The sequence below is a fragment of the Mycteria americana genome, chromosome Z (genome assembly GCF_035582795.1).
Source record: "Mycteria americana isolate JAX WOST 10 ecotype Jacksonville Zoo and Gardens chromosome Z, USCA_MyAme_1.0, whole genome shotgun sequence".
Taxonomy (NCBI): domain Eukaryota; kingdom Metazoa; phylum Chordata; class Aves; order Ciconiiformes; family Ciconiidae; genus Mycteria; species Mycteria americana.
In genome coordinates, this window is record NC_134396.1 from 78585961 (window position 1) to 78605498 (window position 19538).

Here is a 19538-nt window from a genome sequence, read left to right on the forward strand (position 1 = left end):
TTCACTGTATGAAGTTTCTGAGCAATGGTCAGGTGTGAGAAGGAAGAAAAGAACCAGGTTAAGGGGACACTGAAAAGGAGTTTGTATTAGCCACTAACCTGAGCAGCTCCCTTTCCTTCATGCCCGAGTTGTTCTCAGAGGTCCATTTCTCTATTAAAACAAGTTAATCTCTGGTCCCTCTAGTCTCTTCACACTCATCTCTGCAAACGTGATATTTATACAGGCATCGGTAACAACAAATGAACAGAAGTAGCATTTCACTTGGATGGTTTTTGAGATATAGAGTCTATTCTTTGTTTCCACCATTCCCAATCACCAGGAAAGGGCAGCAAAAGACATTCTCCAAGCTTCCGAGCGTACACCAGAGCTGCTGGTCCTTCTACTCCATGCTTTCTGCTGCCTCATCAGCAATCCTTTCACTCTCCTCAGACTGAATAGACAAGTTTGTCTTGCTCAGCAGTTCTTCCTTCTTTCTATTCTCACAGATGTACATACCAGTCACTTAAATATTTTAGACTTATTGTGGTTTAATAAGTGGCTGTTAGCTGACGTATATTAACTGACCCAGGAAAACATCCTCAGCCTACTGAAAATGTAATATAAAATACGCTCTGTTATCCTCACTGGCTGCAGTTGGCTGTACTTCTGCAACAGTTTTGCAACAACATAACAGTGATTTTTCCAAATATGGAGGTAGGCTGTTTTTCTTTAGGGTACTTGCTTTGTTGAGTGTTTCCTGCACTTGCAAGCATATGGCATTGTCATACTGAATGATGCAAGGCCTCACCAAGGCTTGTGGCTGCCTGTGATCCGTGGGCAGCCAGGAGCCTCGGTGAAGCTGAGAATCCAATAGCAACATTCAATGCTGTTAAATGAAAGAGAAGTTTGACATTTATTAGCCAAAACTGTGAAAAATACAGCTCTAGAGACTCTTGACAAATGCCACGTGACTAGGCTGAATACAAGCACAGAAGCTAGGAACTGATTTGGATGCAGCTGTATGTGTGTATGGCAGAAGCAATCACAGAAACAGAAAGCCAAGGTGACGGCCAATACAGAATTGGGAAGAGTAATGGCTAGCAGGGCTAGCCTGAAATTGTAAGTAAGGAGATTGTCTCTTTTTTTTGCTCCTACTTTTTCCAGCAAAATGGAGGGACAGAAGGGAGTGTTGCACATTCTTTATAAATTAACAGGATCTTACTCAAGAAATACTTGACTCATGAGTTTTCCTACTAACATCCCACAGGGCTCCAAGCAATAGATAGCTATTCAGGTCTAAAGAAGGGTAGAAAGAATTTGCATTATATCATTTTTTTTTAAACTAAAAAAAAAAATAAATTCTAAAGCTGTAAACAAGCTTAGACCAGAAATTTGGACTCTGTTATTTCTGTGATGCCCACTATTCTGGCTTGCCAGCGCCTCCTAACTACATGTCTTCCATTTACAGTGCATGTGTAGACCACATACAAAGTGTGCAATGGCATGAAGCATCATACATGATACATATACATACCCACATATTCACTTGTATTATTTGCACAGCTCTTTAAGTATGCAGGGAACCCAGCAAGCACATACATAAAATACAGGTCATGTGATGAACAGAAGTATTTTTTTTTTAAATGCTGTGCTTGCATATACAAATTTATCCCTCTATGGTTTCATGACTCCTTGCAGCTCACATTATTATTATGTGTGGCTGCACTGTGATCTTTGCATTCCTTAAAAGTTTTATTGAATATTTGTTTCATTTTTTACCCATAAACCTTTTGATAAGTCACTTCAACCTGAATAGTTCCAGTTTAGTTTCCCTCCTGTCCCCTTCTTAACAGTCACTTCATGCTTTAAGATAAATGAACCAAGATAAACCAACCAACAGCTAACACCTGGTTAAGAAAAAAACCCCAACACAACAAACCAAAAACCTCAAGAACTAAAAAAATTCAGAACCTAACCGGCTTTTCTCAGATACTTTTAACAAGATCACATGCAGTAGCTTAATACTACTGTACAATCTAACCATTCGTTAACATTAGTTTAGTTAATGGTTACAAATATTTAACTTTAGCAGTTTTCTGCAGCATCTGTAGCTTTGCGTTCAGAAATCACCTGAGAAACAGAAAACTTGGCTGTTAACCTTTGACCTTGGACATACCAACACCATCAGTTTGAAAGATTATATGAACTTCAAGCTAGCACTCCAACTGGACTTACATGAACTTCAGCCAGCACTTTAAATGGACTTTAAATAAAAGTGCTTGTGTGCTTAACCATGTGAGGCCACTGTGCAGAAGGAAAATTTGGAAACTACTTACAAATACTTTTGAGATTTCCTATAAACAGGGTTCCTACCAGAGATCCCTCACCATCTCTCTCCTCTCCTCCTGCTTAGCTGAGGAAATCTTCTACTGTGTGTGTTTTGAAACTTTTTTTTCCCCTTAGAAAAGCTGGAATTCCTTTCTGTTCCACTCCATGGCCCAAGGACCAGGGTGTGAGGAGTGGAGCCCTGGCACTACCTTCAGGTTAGAGATGCACATGAATCAGGGATCTGGGCTGCCTGAACCACTCCACCTCCCAGGTGCGGTGCAGCAGGAGCCATAGGGATAGCTGGGAAGCCAGAACTCCCCCACGAGCAATGTATGATAGCTGGTGGCACAGAAAACCTCAGCAGCTGCATGAGGACTTTCTATCTCTGTCCTTAGGACATTATTATTGCTTTTATGAACAAAGACACAGCGGAGACAGCTCCAATTTAAAGGTTACACCAGATGAGAAAAAGAGTTTTGGCATGAAAAGCCACAAAAATGCATTGGAAAGTTCACCCCGATCTGTATTTTGGTTTTATTCCACTAAATGCTTTCTACTTGCACACTAGCTTCACCTCACTCGTAAGATTTTCATGAGTATCTTTGAAGAAGATCCTAAAATACCTTCAGTCTGTCGACTCGCATTTACTCACAGTTTACTGTGGAATTTCCTCTATTGTACCACACAGGATCCTATGTACCACATGTTTGTTCAGTGTTAAAGATGCCTCAATTTTTATCACAGGTCTCATGATATTCTGAGGTTTTCTTCAGAGCTCCTAGAATCAATACATCACAGTGAAATACTAAACCTCAGGTAAAAAAAAGTCTTTTTCATTACTTTTTAATTTTTTTTTAATAACCACTGTGCTTTTGAGTCTGAAGATTCAGGAGAAATGAATGTTTCCTGAAGGTCAAAAGGAAGCCTCAGAATGCATCCAAATAAAACATTAGTTTCACACTCACACTTTCTAAGCTTGTAACTCTAAGAAGCATGAGTCATTCTTGAACATTCAAGGACAATATTGTACTTCACAATAAAAGCATGATTACCTTTTTTCCCCCTAAATTAGTTCTTAGAGCACTCATTGTGCCTGCAGTGGTTACTGTAATTCTAAATCTATGCTGCAACAGGATAGCAATTTTGCTCCATGTGTTTCTAGGTAATTGTCTTGATATCTGGCTTTTCCCAGCAATTTGTTTGGTCTTCTCAGTGACAAAACATGTAACAATTTTTTAAGAGGAATGCTCCATTTTTATAACAGTAAGAAACCTGACAATTCTCAGCACCACTGACACAGTGAAAGTGTGCTCCACAGTACACCTTTAACAATTATCTTGCACGCACATACAAAGCAGCTAGTCCACAGGCTAGTAAGCTCCATGTAGACAGCATGAGTTTACGTTTTCTGGGGGTGCAAGAACAACCTTTAAATACAAAGTGAATTTTAAGACCAGATTCTCCTGACTGGCAAGCTGAATGTGCTACAGGATCTGTCAGACAAAGGACATGCAGATCACTAACTTTATACCACTCTGGCTCAGGACTAGCCACACCAGCCACACTGCTGCTCCAAGCAGTCTTAAGATGAAGTTGCAGCCTGATTGTGGGACAAGAAGAGCATTCAGGAAAGCAGGGGCTGCCAGGATACACAGCTACCTATGCACCTTTTTTTCTCTGCAAACATCTCTTGTGCTACAGACTTAACAGCTGACGGTGCCTTGGGCCTTCAGCACCCAGGAATTCCTCACGTGCAGGGGATTCACCAGGAACTGGCACCAGTCATCGTAACAGCTTGATCCCATTATAGTAATGCAAAACAGCAGGACTTGAATTTTAAAAGACTTTAAGTAACTGACAGTCACAGCCAGAAGACTGGATTAAGAGGTACTTTTTTTCAAATCAGGATATGGATTCCTCAGAAATGAGATAACAACAACATAAAAGTTTAGAAGTGTAATAAGTAGGATTCAGTAACCTTTTGTTTCCATTCTTACTTATTTAGAGTATGCTACTAGAACCATGTAAAAATCTATCTTGCTCTCCTACAGGAATGCCTGTACCAACTAATTTATTCTAAAAATAAATTTCTGGTCACATATTGGGAAGCTGGGCATCCCAGGGAAGAGGAGAATAGCTGAGGATATACCTGAAAGTCTAGAGGGAAGAAAGACACAAATAACTCCTTTTGGCTCTTTCTTCCTCTGTCCTTTCCTCTTCTACACGCAGAGCCCCTTACCTCCCTGCAAAGACTTTTTCAAAACTTCTCATGCAATATTACAGTCATAGAATCATATAGGTTGGAAAAGCCCCTTAAGGTCATCAGGTCCAACTGTTAACCTAGCACTGCCAAGTCCACCACTAAGCCATGTCCCACAGCCAAGCACCACATCTACACGTCTTTTAAATACTTCCAGGGACGGTGACTCCACCACTTCCCTGGACAGCCTGTGCCAGTGCTTGACAACCCTTTCAGTGAAGAAATTTTTCCTAATATCCAATCTAAACCTCCCCTGGCACAACTTACGCCATTTCCTCTTGTCCTATCGCTTGTTACTTGGGAGAAGAGACCGACCCCCACCTCTCTACAACCTCCTTTCAGGTAGTTGTAGAGAGCAATAAGGTCTCGCCTCAGCCTCCGCTTCTCCAGGCTCAACAACCCAGTTCCCTCAGCCGCTTCTCATCGGACTTGTGCTCTAAAGCTGGTCCAGATAACATGTCCCATGTTAGGGCTGTCAGTGCTTCAAGATATTTCTGACCAGCAAGCAGGAAGGAAAGCCTTTGGCCCCCCTGTGGTAAAGAAAAGAAAATGTTTAAAAAGCAAGTCAAGCCTTGAAACAGCCACAGAAGACTGCAAAGCAGGAACTCAAAAACTGTAAACAGCGCTTCTCTTTTTTTCATTATGAAACAGTCCTCTGAGCTGCTCCACACACCAACACAGGTATGGACATGCTCTCTGGCCTCATCTTGCATTAGCTCCTGCCGGGCTGCGCTGCTGCAGGCTTCCTGAGCATGATGTTCCACACTGCCTTTTCCTCCCCAGACACGCACGGTCCCACCCAGACCCCAAGTCCAGCACCCCCAGGAAGGAGCGTCCACCCTGCGGTCTGCGCTCCGCACCCTGCACCAGAGCATTCCCTTCCCTGGGAGCTGCTGCACGCTGTTGCCAGCAAGGAGTTTCCCTCACTACTCCCTGCAAAATCCATCCGTCACCAGGCCCCCCAATAGAGACATCCTCTGGGACCTGTTACCCAGCTTGGTCTCTCCCAGACAGCAGACATGCCATTCTAGATCTGAAGGTCCACCTTGCAGAGGGAGGCAGGAGAAAATGCAACGGAAGGAATAAAACCTGCCCAACGCACTGGCCTTACTGCATACACACACACACAAAGTATACCAAGGCTTGAAGCTAGCCTTCCTCCCCTTCCATCCTCACACAAGCTCAAAGTAAATTATGCACTTTTCACAGAGGTTTTGGGAAAGCGAGGAGAGGAATAGAACACAGGAAAGACAGAATAGTATAGGGGGAAAGGGGAAAGGCCAGATGGATTCTTCTCACACCTCTCGCCCCTAAGTCCTGACTGGATGCTAGTGGTCACTCTCATACGGGAACACAGACACCTCTCCCAGTCTCAATTTAAATGGAAGCTGTAGCGAGCGCAGGAAACAGCTCAGGATGCACTGAGTGGCCAAAAAGAGACCCAGCCCTCCCCTCTGCATTTGTTCAGTGGTTTGTTTAATTGTTGTTTAATGGCTGCGACAGCATTAAACAACACTCGTGCTTCTTTCATCTGTTGAAGGATACTTCTTACAAAAACAAATAAAGAGAAAGTGAAAGTCAGTACGCCTGCAGCTGTGAAACGCTCTTCCACTGAAGTGTATCTGCAAAAGTGAAAAGGAACGCTGACAACCTCGAGGAGTATCTATCCCCTGCCACCTACTGTTCTCAGACCGGTGTGACAGTCACAAGGCGATGCCAAGGGCCGGGGTTAACGAACGGCTCCACCAGAGCCCATCACCTCCGTGCACGGCACTTCATGTGCCTGGTGACCCTGGCCGAAGACCCCTGCACCGCCGGGAGCCAGGGGTGCACAGCGGAGCTCACCTGCGCAGCCCCGGCCTGCGCTCTGTGCCTCCCCTGCCGCACGACAAGCGTGGCCAGCTGCCAGCAGCGGGGCTGACGGCAGGCAGCTCCCACCTTGTACCAGCCATTTCACCCCCTGCCTGGCCTTGTCTTTATCTGACAGCGCAGCAACAAGCTCTCATGGGAACGTATTTCTTGTTTGATAACAGAAATGATGAATAGAGTTGTTTTCTTTCAAGAAAATTCTTTAAGGGCTCAAAAGACCAAAATGTCATGTCATTTTTCCACAGACAGGATCCCACCCTGACGGCAGGCCCGTCCAGTGCTACACAACTCAGGGTTCCCAGCACCTGAAGGGATGCAAAATTACCTATACTACCCTTTTTCCTAAGAGCATTGGCTCCAATAAAGGGCATTTTAAGTGATAATTTTACAGAGTGCCATTCTCACCAGGGTCATAACAAACCAGCAGCTCCAGGTGCAAAACAGTGGTGTGGATGCAATGCTGGAAAACATTATCTTCTGCTTGCCACTATCCTGCCACAACCTTTTGCCTTCTTATTCTATGCTGTGGTTTTAATACATTAATTGGAGCAGCTGCTCCAAAGTTAATTTTCCTCATAACAGAATCCTCGTTCAAATACAGGATGCAAAAATTGCTAGTAACTGATTAAAGTTTATGATTGTGTGAAGTATATGAACCAAACTGCTGAGATAACTCCTCATTCTTCTATCCATTACTGCTTTGCATTTTCACTAAACAGTTAGTTGCATTAAAAGAAAAAAAATAAATAAAAATCTCTGTGCAAGCCCTGCTAGCACCAAGGGCTGCCTATTTATCTTCTGGGTTAAAACTCCAAGGCAGGAAAAAACATCTTTTGGATCAGCTACAGAATTTTCTAAGAATACTTTTCTTTTTAAGCAGAAGTACTGCCTAACAATGAGTACAAATTATACACAAGATCTGGCATTTTCAAAATGAATGCCTAAGTCAGACACGTCTGTATTTCCGAGCTTAAATAAGCAGCTTGATTTTTGAAATTCAGAACCCTCATCAGCTCCATTTGTAATACAAGTCGCTGAACACTTCTCAAAATCAGGTTTCCTACTGAAACGTTAAAACACGGACATAAGAACTTAAACAAACCACCCCTGTTTAAAAAGTGTTGCACATCTAAACAGGTATCACAGTTTCACTGGGAATAAAGACAGTACATATACTACCCAAAAATTTTTATATGGTATCTTTTTTAAATTCAGCATCAAACATACTGAACTTTAACAAATATCACATGCACATGCTTGGTGTAATACATAAAAAAAAAATCACTTTTCTTTTGAGGTAACACATTTGTGGCTTTTTGGTACACACATATCCTTGATCCAAGGTAAAAACAGTTATTGGCTTCACAATCAGTACTGAAAAGGAGACACTGTCTGTGAGGGTGAATGGGGTAGGTAGTGTGAAAATACTTTCCCTGGAGAAATAAAACTATTTAAAGATAAAACTTCTCCTAAAAAAAAGTTTTTAATTATTTTTCATTTTGTCTGCTGCAATCTATTACTACTGCATTTGCCATGTAATGTTATCTTAAAAGAATGTGTAAAAACTCCATGATACTTAGTATTTATTATTTGCAACAGTCACCTGATATTCATCAACGAAAAATAAAACCTATGACTCCAAACTCTGCATTCTGATACATTAGTACCATATTCATTAATTAGTATCATTATAACACAGAGTGCAAACAAGAAAATGTATCAAAAATATATACACTTTAAGTGGTGACTATGCTTACTTAGGTAGTTATCCACTAGATACAAACAGGAAACAACATATTTAGTTAGACAAGACCTGCAGTACTTCAGCAACTCCAGCATGCAACTTTCCTTGCTTCTGTTTGCAATTAATTTTGCATAATATATCAGATTATATTTTAAGTGGAAAAAAAAAAAGTGTGGGTTGTTTTGGTTTTTTTTAAATACACTGTTTAAGTCATAAATAAAATGGGGATGAAAGAAGAAATCATTCACCACAACATGTCACTTCAGCAACAGTGTTGACACCCTGAAAACCAGCTAAAGAACCCATGCACATTTGGGTAGAAAAACAATGATGCAAACAAAAGCAGAGTTCCTTCAAAACTCGAGATTCTGAAATTCTGAGGAATAAAAGAACATTGTAACTGGTGGTACAATAAAGCCACATGAAATTCATGATGCTTAAATATCTATGAAATTGGGAGAAAAAAAATAGATGACTGCTATCTAGTGCAAGTTATCTACAAAAGATTGAACTGTTTCTCTGATATTTTTAGTTCAGCTCTTCCTTACAAGCCATAGCCTTTTTCCTAAAGCTTTGTAATGAATGTTCACACAGGAATAAATTAGGGAGCTTAATCTAACTCTGCAGTTCAGCTCTGACCTAAAAATGAAATGATTTTGAATTTATTGAGATGAAATGTCCAGCCTTCAGAACAAATCCTCATCGGTCATTGGATAAAAAATGTCTTAATCTCTGTACTTTCTGTTTCTCAATATATAGTAGCTTTGACCTGTCCTTACTTACCACTCTTCCATATTTTTAGAATTCTTGCTTAAAGGTACCCCAAGTCAAAAACAAAGAGGTTAGCTTTATTCCAAATTTCCAAGCTATCTACCGTCATATTTCCAAGTGCAACTCCTCTTCAAAATTAAGTTCTGTACTTTTTTCAATAAAAATCGCAGCATGGAATTGTTTATTGTTCTTCAATGTTTTCCATACCAAATGCTCAAAGTTCCACCCCAACCCTATAAAAAACTTCAGACCAAAATTAAGTTTGGCTCTGTCTACTGCATTATTACCAGCATTAAAAATTGTTACCAAGAACAGAATGATCTTTTTCCCCCATTAAAATTAAATAGTAACAACCAACATAAGGGGTACTTCTTCAGGCCAAATTTTGGCTGCCAAGGATGCAGAACTGCCACTAGAGAAATCTGCAGGCAGATGGAGATCTCCTTGAACCAATTTTCTCCTCCAGCTTTGGCTCCTCAGACAAGCAAACCACCAGACACTCTGAAACAGAACCTCAGCTCTAGAGGGATAGATTCACAGGCAAGGATGGAGGCACAAGAGGGCTTCTTGCACTCACATTGGAAAAAACAGTTGCAGAAAAAGGAGCCGCGTTTGTCTGAGCCTAAGCACGTGCACTTCTACAACCAGTAACACCAGAGAAAGGAATTTGCTCCAGCATCTGAAGTGAAAATAGGCACTGAAAGTCACTGATCAGTTTGAACACTAATGGCAGTAGCCAGCAGGCCCCAGAGCCTGCCTGCTTGTCTCGGTTGCTACTATGGTTGCAAAGGCAGATTTTCTGAGATATTCTACATTGCTATTCTTTTTTTTTTTTTTTAATCATGACTCAATATTTGCTAATTATACTGGAAAGTAAGTATGCCCAGAACATCTGACACAGCTCCACAAAGAGCAGCTTTTGGGGCAGGTAAAAGCTACCTGAACACGTCACCCCCGAGAACAGGCTCATCGAGCTGCTCAGTGCTGCTCTAGCATTTTCAGGATGGTGCCAAGCAGCACAAACACCACAAAAACCTGTATCTGGGCTGCCTCGATCACCTAGTGGACACTTCATCAGGATATAGAAGGGTCATGAAAGGCTAGGAATAGTACATAATCCCACAGATGAAAAGAAATGTGACTCTCTCCAAGTTTCTCCAGGAGGAGCAAGAAATAGACTCTAAAAATAAATCAACAGCAATTCAGAAGTCTCATACAGTTTGTCAGTCAGCAGCTGGCTTGTCACATATTGCTGGGGTGGGGGAAGGAGTATGTTGGGGTTTTTTTGGTTTTTTCCCCTAGTTTCCACTGCTAAATCATATTAAAACAGAGATAAATACAAATGTTACAAATATTGTCTGTTATATGCAAGCAACTGAAATTGCCATAAGGCTGTTAATCATGACACAGGTAAGAGAGGCAATATGATAGTCTAAACAAGGAGACAGCAATATGTTCCTCCAATAAAATACAATACAAAAATACATAAAAATTTGAGAAGCTAGATACTAAAAGGAAAAAAAAAAGCCTCACCCAAATGAGTAGCTGTCCACATAGAACTGGAGGAAAAAAAAATAAAAGGTTTATTACAGACATCCACCTTTTACAAACACTAAGCTGAAACACATTAAAGTGACAACTTAAACAGGCTGCCTTCAGCAAAATACTTTAGAAAAGAAAACTACTCATCCATGACAGGACAAGCTTCATTTGATGGCAAAGATTATTAAATTGTACGGGACTTGTTACTTGAATTGTCTACTTTTAGATAACCTGCACACACAGGAAAGAATATTTAACCATCACAGGTATCACATCCTAATCAAACATGTAAGAACAGTTATCAAGAATTACCTACATTTACGTGGCAAATAGGTAAATTAGTCCTCACTTTTCATTGCCTTATTATAAAAGTGATGACAACATTGGAAGTTGGATGTGAGTATATAAATTTTTTCTTGTTGAATGTTAATACTTTAATTTTGAGTAAATGAAGTGGGCAAGCCTCTAGCATTAACACAGGAATAAACACACGTGGAAAAACCTATTATTAAGTAGGTGACAGCTTTGACTATTAATTGGTTATGCATGCATCTGATGTCACATGTATGCACCAATTTCTAACAGAGCACTTCAGTGATGTCATAAATAAAATTAAAATGTATTTTCATTTTTTTTTAACATACAGAACTTAAAATACAAAAGAAACAAAGACTATTTCACCTGACATTTCAACTGGTATCGAAATGGTAAGACAGCTATTTTCTGCAGCCAAGCTTTGCCTTCAGCCCAGTCCCTGTTTTCTTTCCTGCAGGCTACTAAAAATTTCAGTATCATCTTGCACAAAAAGGTGAACCAAGTTCTGTTCCCTACACCAACTTGCTTAATTTCACATTAAGCACTCTTTATGGGGAAAAAAAAAAAAAAACAACAACAAAAACAAAACCCAAAATGCCCAAAACAACAACCCCACCCCAAAAAAACCAGAAACAATTAAACAAGTATTAGCATCTATGTTCTTAGATCCTAGGTGACAGATTCATGTTTACTCATGTGCCTTCTACAGCCACTGCATCTTTAATTTTTTCCCTTTACAGTAGCACACTTTTAACAACAAGCACATAAAATTACTATCTAGAAAAGACTCTAGCTTGACAGGAGGCAGGAGATGAGAGTTTCAACATTTTCTGTATAGGAAATTACTGAATCAAGGTCTCCCAACTCCTGGATGACAGGTTTTACCTCTTACAACATGATGTGCTGGGAGGCAGACACAACCACATTCTTTTCCATCACATGATGTAAAAGACAGCTTCTCCAAGTGTTTTGTAGGGATCCCAATCTCACTGCTGGGCAGTGCCTAACAGTCAATCAAAACAAGCTCTTCAGGGCACTCGGACACAGACCCACTTTGTCTTTAGGCCCCCAGTTCTGATAGAAACCTTGCAGGGTGCTGCTCAGACCGCAGTACTTCCAGATGAGCACAAAGGAGACTCACCTGCCTCTGGAGAACTCTGAAGTCACACAGAGCTACATTTAATGGATGTGAATGCCTGCTACGAAGGGACTCCTCAGATAGCAATTCCTGACTGGTAGAACTAAATGCCTCACCCTTGTACCTGTATCCCTAGAGCATGACTTAATTATACCAAACCCAGACCAAATCCTGAGCAGGCATAAACTCATCCTCTGCCTTGTGTATCACAGAAGTACATCCATTAACACCAGCTGAGGATCTAACCTTATACAAAAATTAATTCCAAGTAATAGAAGCAGTCTACACTAAGAATAGTAATTAATGTAATCAGGTCAGGCATAGAAGGGAGTTCTTCAACCCATAGTGAATAAGCAGAAGCCACTTAAAATTCAAAACAATTAAAATGCTAATTAGCTTTTCTTCAATAACCTGCTAAAATGATATTGCTCCATTTCATCTGTGTTTCTTCTCTGCCTAGATCAACCACACGAGGAAGGAAAAAAAGAAGAAAGCATACAGACAGAACTCAATGTAAATCAAGCCTGTCTGCAGCTGCAGACCAGGAGGAGATTACCTGCAGTAAATCTCCAAGTGCACAGCAGCATCACAGGACAGGACCACTCTGAAACAGGAAGACCGTAATTTCCATGTCTCAGTCTAGGACCATCAGAGGCTGAACGTTTCACTGTCAATGCAACTTTTTACTTCTATGGGGAAAGAATAAGGGGGGTGGGGGTGGGGGGGGTGGTAAAAATATAAATCATGTATATTAAGCAAGTATCACCTTAAATATAAGCGCACATTTAAACCACTCACCATATTTTCATTCAGGTAACCCACACGTGAAGTAATAAAACTCGGAAAGTAAAGCAAATGAAGATAAATCCCACACAAGGCAAACAAAACTTAAGATGAGTGGGTGGGGAGGGCAGGCAAGGAAAGAGAATCACTGAAACTGAACAACAGAATATTAGAGCTCAGGGGCAAGAGGGTTCCCGGGTTATCAAAGGCATGCAAGCTCTTGGGTGGAAAGGCTCTGGAATGAATTCTGTGTGTTACCTGCTCACATGTACTGTCAAGTTGCTGCTAGATCACAGGGGAGAGAAAGGCTTTGTTGTTTCATTTTTACAAATAATCCATAGCATTTTACACACAAAAATATTGAACCTTCCACTTTAAACCTCCCAAGTTCTCCTTTGACCAAAAATTTATGTCATTAACTATGTCAACTCCTTTGTTGTAGCAAATCATTGATTGCACAACAAACGATGATATTAAAAACGGCAGATAAACATTTTGTGTTTGCACACAAAAGCAAAGACTACAGTTATTCAGAAGTGATACAGTATTAAATACAGCACACGCAACACTACAGACTACAAAAATATATCCTGTCCGGACTGGGTCAGAAATGTGATGCCACTTTTTTTTTTTTTTTTTTTGCTATCTTATGAGTCTGCAATAAGCCGAAAGAGGTGAGAAATGGTTGATGAAAGATTGCAGATAGCAAGTTTTTGGAAGTCTTTTGTAGGACAGGGTCATTTCAAATTCCTTACACAAACTGAAGATGGCATTGCCTAAGCAAAATCTCTGGGTGAGGGAGGCAGCGTGAACCAAGCGTGACCTGTGTATCTCGTACATCTCTGCAGGCACTTATGCTTTTGTTATACTGAAGTGTTAGAGATTCTGGGATTTGATGCTACTGATGTTCGTACCAATTCTTTCTCTTTATGTCACAAGTCCTTATGCAATATTCTCAACCAAACCAAACAAAAAAATTATACTCCTATTTATCAAATAATATTCTTGACAGCCTTTTGGCTCAAGGTCGTGTCTTTCAACGTACCACTGAAGGAATTTCATGAGACACTTACATAGCTGAACTTGGAGGAACTTGTATCCAGCACTGACATGGAGACCCTCAGCATCCCTGGTCAAGTGCCATCTAAATGTAGCTACACATGAAGTCTGCGTTTTGATTTCTGCCGGCAAAGCCTTCCAGATATCAAGGTTTCAGATACTCGATACCACAGAGCTGTTCTGAACCCCATCCTTGTCTGAACCCTCTCAGTACTTCCACAGAAAGCATTTTCTCACCCAGAACTCTCAGCAAAGCCATAAGGCAGGAATGCTTGGTGTATGCCTACCCTTCAGGACATCAGAGAAAACAAACAGGAGGAGGTAGCATATTCACTTTAAACACAATGTCCCATTGCAGAACAATCTTACAACGTAGCTGAGACAAGTTCAAATGCATCTTGTTCTGCCTAATTTGGAGCTGGAATTTAGTAACGTCAGCTACCACCCACCTAAATGCCCTAACTATCAGACTACAGTTATCTGTGATCCCTCTCGATCCCTCTCAAGGAAGGTTTTCTTCCCGTGCATTAGATCAAGCAATTTTGTGACCACTAAGTGAAACGGATTCATTTTGCAGGAGCTCAAGTCAACTAACTCACCCTGCTGGCACAAAATGGATCCTACAGAAGGCATCCAGAACCTGCAGGCAGATGGGAAAGTGTAACGAATGAGTATATCCCAAGCCCAGTGATGGATCCAGCACTCCACTGGTTGAAGCTCCATTTTACATGGTCCAGTCTTGAAAAACAAACACCCTGGGGAGAAAAGCCAGCTTTCATTCAATCTAAAATACAGTTTTCCTTACTTTATCAAAAGTTTCATCATTACCTTAGCAGTATCTTTCCCATCCTGAAGGAAAGTCTGGCATATTTTCCATATATCATATTTCACTGACAGGCAAGGAAACAAATTAATCACAGTTTTACATAAGGTATCACATATGTCAGTTTCTAAGTAGCTTCCTTAGAAACAGCAATTACTGAACAGAGTAGCTGATGGTTGTTTATTCTGCTTTTAACTGTCTCACTGTCCTCCTCTGCTGTTTGCTTGCGACTGCTATCACATTTTATGAGATTACATCTCACCTTAAACTCCTGTGGACAAAACCTTTCATTTCCCTATATGCTTGTGCCTTACCATCCCTAGGTAATAACACAAAAATTGATTATTTCATTTTGAAGTTTAAAATAAAAATTTGGTGCACTTCTGATAAAAGCTTTTTAATTGGATTTATTGATCTGCTAAGAAACTCAAATACCAATTATCAGAGAATTTCTCTCCCCTAAATGAAACAGTAAGAAAATCCACAACTAGTTATTCTTGACAAAACAGGCACATTATCTCCATTCAAATCATATACTTCAGGAAGCACAAAGATTTTTCCCAAACTGCAGCGCAATGTCGTATTTACAAGCAGAGCACATTAATCTCACGCTGCCATTACTAGGTCATTCAGCAAGTATGTTTCATGTGTTGAAAGTAATTGTGTTGGAAAGCTCCTCTGTGGGCAGGAAAGCTGCTTGACTTGGAGAGTAGCTTATTCCTAGGCCAGCTTGTTACGTGCCTGATTTTTTTCTCTTGGCATTTTAAGGAGATGGAGGACTCTCAGAGGATCTCACTGAAAAGTATTAAAAGATATTTAAGAAAAATACTACTAGATCAGCACAGATCAACATGCATGTCTACTTTTAAACTGGTATCAATACAACAAAGATAAATGTAAGAGACCTGTGAAGAGAAGTCAACCTCTAAACCAGAAATATTTTACATATAAAGACAAGCAGAACAGATTAATCATAATACAATCATTTTGGATTGCAAATAAATTCTTGCCCCCTGTTGGTATAAAGTACTATAATAGCCAGACCTACAAAACCAGGGAAAGCTGTTGGGATTGAGCCAGGACAGGAGGAGAGATAGGGTTGATTTTTTGTCTGTTTTTTAACATTTACCAATTATAAACAGACATTGTATGTGGGCACCGATGATTGAGGCGATACAGAATCTATTTCTGAGTTATTAGGAGAGTAGTCTAACTGGCTACCCTTCACAGTAACTACAGCTGCACTGCAGAAAACAATATTAGACATCTGCCACAAAGAAGCACAAAGGACTTCTCTTCCTGCTTATTGTTATCATGGCTAGTCCAGTAATAATCTTGTCTTTCACATTTTGTAATCACTTCATCTAGACACTGCTCATGAACTGATGCATGACTTCCGCATGGGAAAAAAAATGAAGTGTGTAACTTTGCTCAATTATTTTTTCGGAAGCCACAGTGTAATTTTGGGAAAACAAACAAACAAACAAACAACACTTTAATGTATTTTAGGCCTCAAGGCATTTTTTCCATTATAGGCAATCAAGCAGCACAAATAAAATGTAAGTGTTACTTACAGCAGGTTGGCCCTTTCTGATATTAAATAAATAAGCAAACAAATAAATAAATAAATAACGCTAGTTTATTCTTCTCCCATGGGTTACAACAGTAGATTCCCAAACAGGAGAAATTACATTGGTTTTCTGTTTGTCTAAGCAAACTAAAACACAGTGGATTGAGAATCACAACTCAGTTAACAATTAGCTCTATTTAGGAAAGCAATTCTTCTGACAGGCTAAGAGGAAAACTTTATTAAAATGCTTCTTTTTCTGATGAACAAATACAGTGAACACCAGAAGCCCCTAGTCTTGCTGAACAACTGCAACGAAGGTATTTTGCTTGTTATTACCATCAGTGCTTTTGCAATTTTTCCCACTTTTTAAAAATCAAATTTAGAATAGGAATAGAATAGGAATAGGAATAGTTCAGTTGGAAGCACTCTGCAACCACCATCTAGTTCAACTGCCTGACCACTTCAGGGCTGACCAAAACTTAAAGTCAAAAGCTAAAGCATACTATTAAAGACCAAAAGTTAAAGTATGTTATTAAGAGCATTGAACAAACACCTCTTAAACACTGACAGGCTTGGGGCATCGACCACCTCTCCAGGAAGCCTGTTCCAGTGTTTGACCACCCTCTCAGTAAAGAAATGTTTCCTAATGTCAAGTCTGAACCCCCCCTGACGCAGCTGTGAACCGTCCCCAGGCGTCCGGTCCCTGGATCCCAGGGAATTTTTGAAAGTTTGAAGATACACTATGAAATACAACTACAGGTTCCCATCTATGCAGTGCAATGAAGACAGAAACGATGATTTCCATTAAATTATATGACATGACAAATAATTCACATCCAATAACCTGGACAATTAGCAACACATTGACCTGAATAAGTATACCTGACTAATGAGAATTAAGTAGCAATCCTGGATTTTGTGAAAATTTATACTCTAAATTTATACTCGGCTGAGCCCTGCAATAGCTATTGTTTCCTTTAAACAGGGACATCACCAGGTGACAAGGAGTGTACATGATATAAGCATATATAGCACAGGACAAATTAAATATTTCGTACACTTTTCACAAGATAGGTAAGCTTTTCCCTAAATATCAAATACTTCAAATAGAAGACAATATATAAACCTTCAAGTTTTTATATGTACTGGTCATAAATAACTCACTTTTCAACAAGATTTGTTAAAAAAAAGCATGTTCACATTGCCACCTTCTCAAATCTCAATCTTCATTCTTAATGCTGACAACAAGGATAATGTCAAATAGTTTTACTCTGTAAGTCTCTAATATCTCAATCTTATGCCCAACAACAAAGATTTCAGCAACGTGGTAATAAACCTTTCATATTTTAAAAATAAACTCATGGGTTGTAGTTCTGCCCTGCTCCTAAAAAATTCAGTCAATAAAAGATGTCAAACCTTTTTTCTGCCAAACCTCAAAGTGCTGAAATATTGACTTCATCATGCACTATATATAGCTGAAAACCACTCCATTCCCCAATGAATTCAGAAAAAACAAATGATGACTACCTCAGCCAGGATGCCCTAGAAAGTTGCAATGAAAGAAAATCTCTCCTGCCTCCTTTCCCAGGTGCCTTCTGAAGGACAACATGCCTGCAGATTCTGGGCAGTGAAAGGGAACAGACCAGTAGCCTCTAAAGGCTGTACCCAAATAATGTGACACTGACACACTAGTGCAGCCCTTCTGCAATCTGGCATCACTACTCCGTCTGTCATCACACGCTTGCGCAGCAGAAGTCTGCACTGTTTTAATAATTGAGACCTACAGATCTGCCTTACCAAGCTACTAAACTGCAGGGCACATACGGAAACCCATAACCTGTAACACTAACAGTTAATAAGCGTGTTACATAAGTAAGACAGAAAGGCTGAAGAGCTACTGATGCTTTAAAGTACTGCATTATCATTGCAATACTATTAAGATGATGACAAAATTTGAAATAAATGGTCCAGAATGGGCCCATTATAAAACAGGATTAAACACTGACGATGGTAACAGCTGGGACAGTGAAGGACCCCTATTCCATCCAGAACTTTGAATTAAGAGACCAGGAAACAAGTTACCAGAAGAGCTGCTGGAATTCACTAGGTAAACCTCTTGGGACTTTATTGTGCCTCTGCTATTAGCACATAAATCATTAGTACAGAAATTATTGCACCGATGAAGACGGGTGGCAATGACAGAGAGGAGCAGAAGGGACTTCTGTCTAATACAAAAGTTTCTGCTCATCTTCCCTGTGTCTTCCCCTCAACTTCATCTACTCTCCTCCCTCTTCCATGCATGCATGCACACACATGCACTCTCACACGTGCACTGTTTTACCTAACTCTGAAACCAAATCAAACCTCGTTTGCTACACCAAATTTCCCAGCAACAGCTGACAGCAGTCTTAAAGAGCAAAGCACCTGTCCATGACTGGCCATCTCTCCTTGCATCCCAAGAATGGTACTCATAATCCCACTTTTACTACCCCATCTCTTTTTCCCTCCATGGCTCTCATCAGCATGTCAACTGCAATAAAACTAACACACATTGCATCAACCATATCAGAATAAATCAACAGAATGAAGTTGTCATTCTTTGCTAAAAAAGGACTGACAGAGCAAGCAACTAACTGATGTCCTTTTCCTTAGAAAGGGACTTGCAAAGATTTTGAGTATCTTTGTCTTGCATAACTACTCCATGTCAAAATTCTTTGTGCGTTGTCTAGGACCCTTTTCTACTGGATGTCATGACCTCTCCAAACAGTAACTCTCAAAATTTTGGTATGGATTCTCCAGTGCATTTGTCAAGGAAATAAATACATCAAGATCTATGTGCTTAGAAAGACAATAACCCGTACTTAATTGTAGTTAAGTGATGTCAACACCTTTTATTCTTTTCTATCACTTACTAAACCACAAGTGAACAAAATACACTACTGTGCGCAGCATCTTGCCTGCACATCACAGGTATCTCTCTCCCCCTTGCCCTCCTCACCCCTCCACTCACATACAACTGAATCCTCAGGTTTCTGTAGACGTTCAAGAGCCCCACAAAACACCCAGAGCTAGCTCTGAGAAGAGACATCACAGTGGGGAAGACGTACTACACACACGTGGCTAAAAGGTCCTGGTATGTCCTCTTGGCGAGTACTGGACTACTGCGCCTGTACTGCTCTCAGTGCCTGCTCCCAGACACGTACTGTCTGACGTAAGGACAAACAAAAGTTCTTCCTTTTCTTCCAGATATTTTCAATCATTTGTAAAAATAGGAATATTCTTATGTGCTATAAGCAGCTGCTTCTCCTTCTATAAGCAAAGCAACTGACACCAGGATTTTCACAAAAGTTGTTGTTT

The 19538-nt window shown here is 40.2% G+C and overlaps 1 protein-coding gene across 3 annotated transcripts in view; it reads right to left on the minus strand.

Moving 5' to 3' along the window:
* The window catches only part of MCTP1 (multiple C2 and transmembrane domain containing 1), a 290569-nt gene that overhangs the window by 256415 nt on the left and 14616 nt on the right, over positions 1–19538 (minus strand). Inside the window, exon 1 of one of the 3 annotated variants that reach the window (XM_075526466.1) lies at positions 14388–14432. The exons of the other annotated variants lie outside the window; for them this stretch is intronic. The gene's annotated coding sequence lies outside the window, so the exon portion shown is untranslated. Of the gene's footprint in view, positions 1–14387; positions 14433–19538 lie in introns of those variants that run through there. 3 annotated transcript variants of the gene reach the window in all.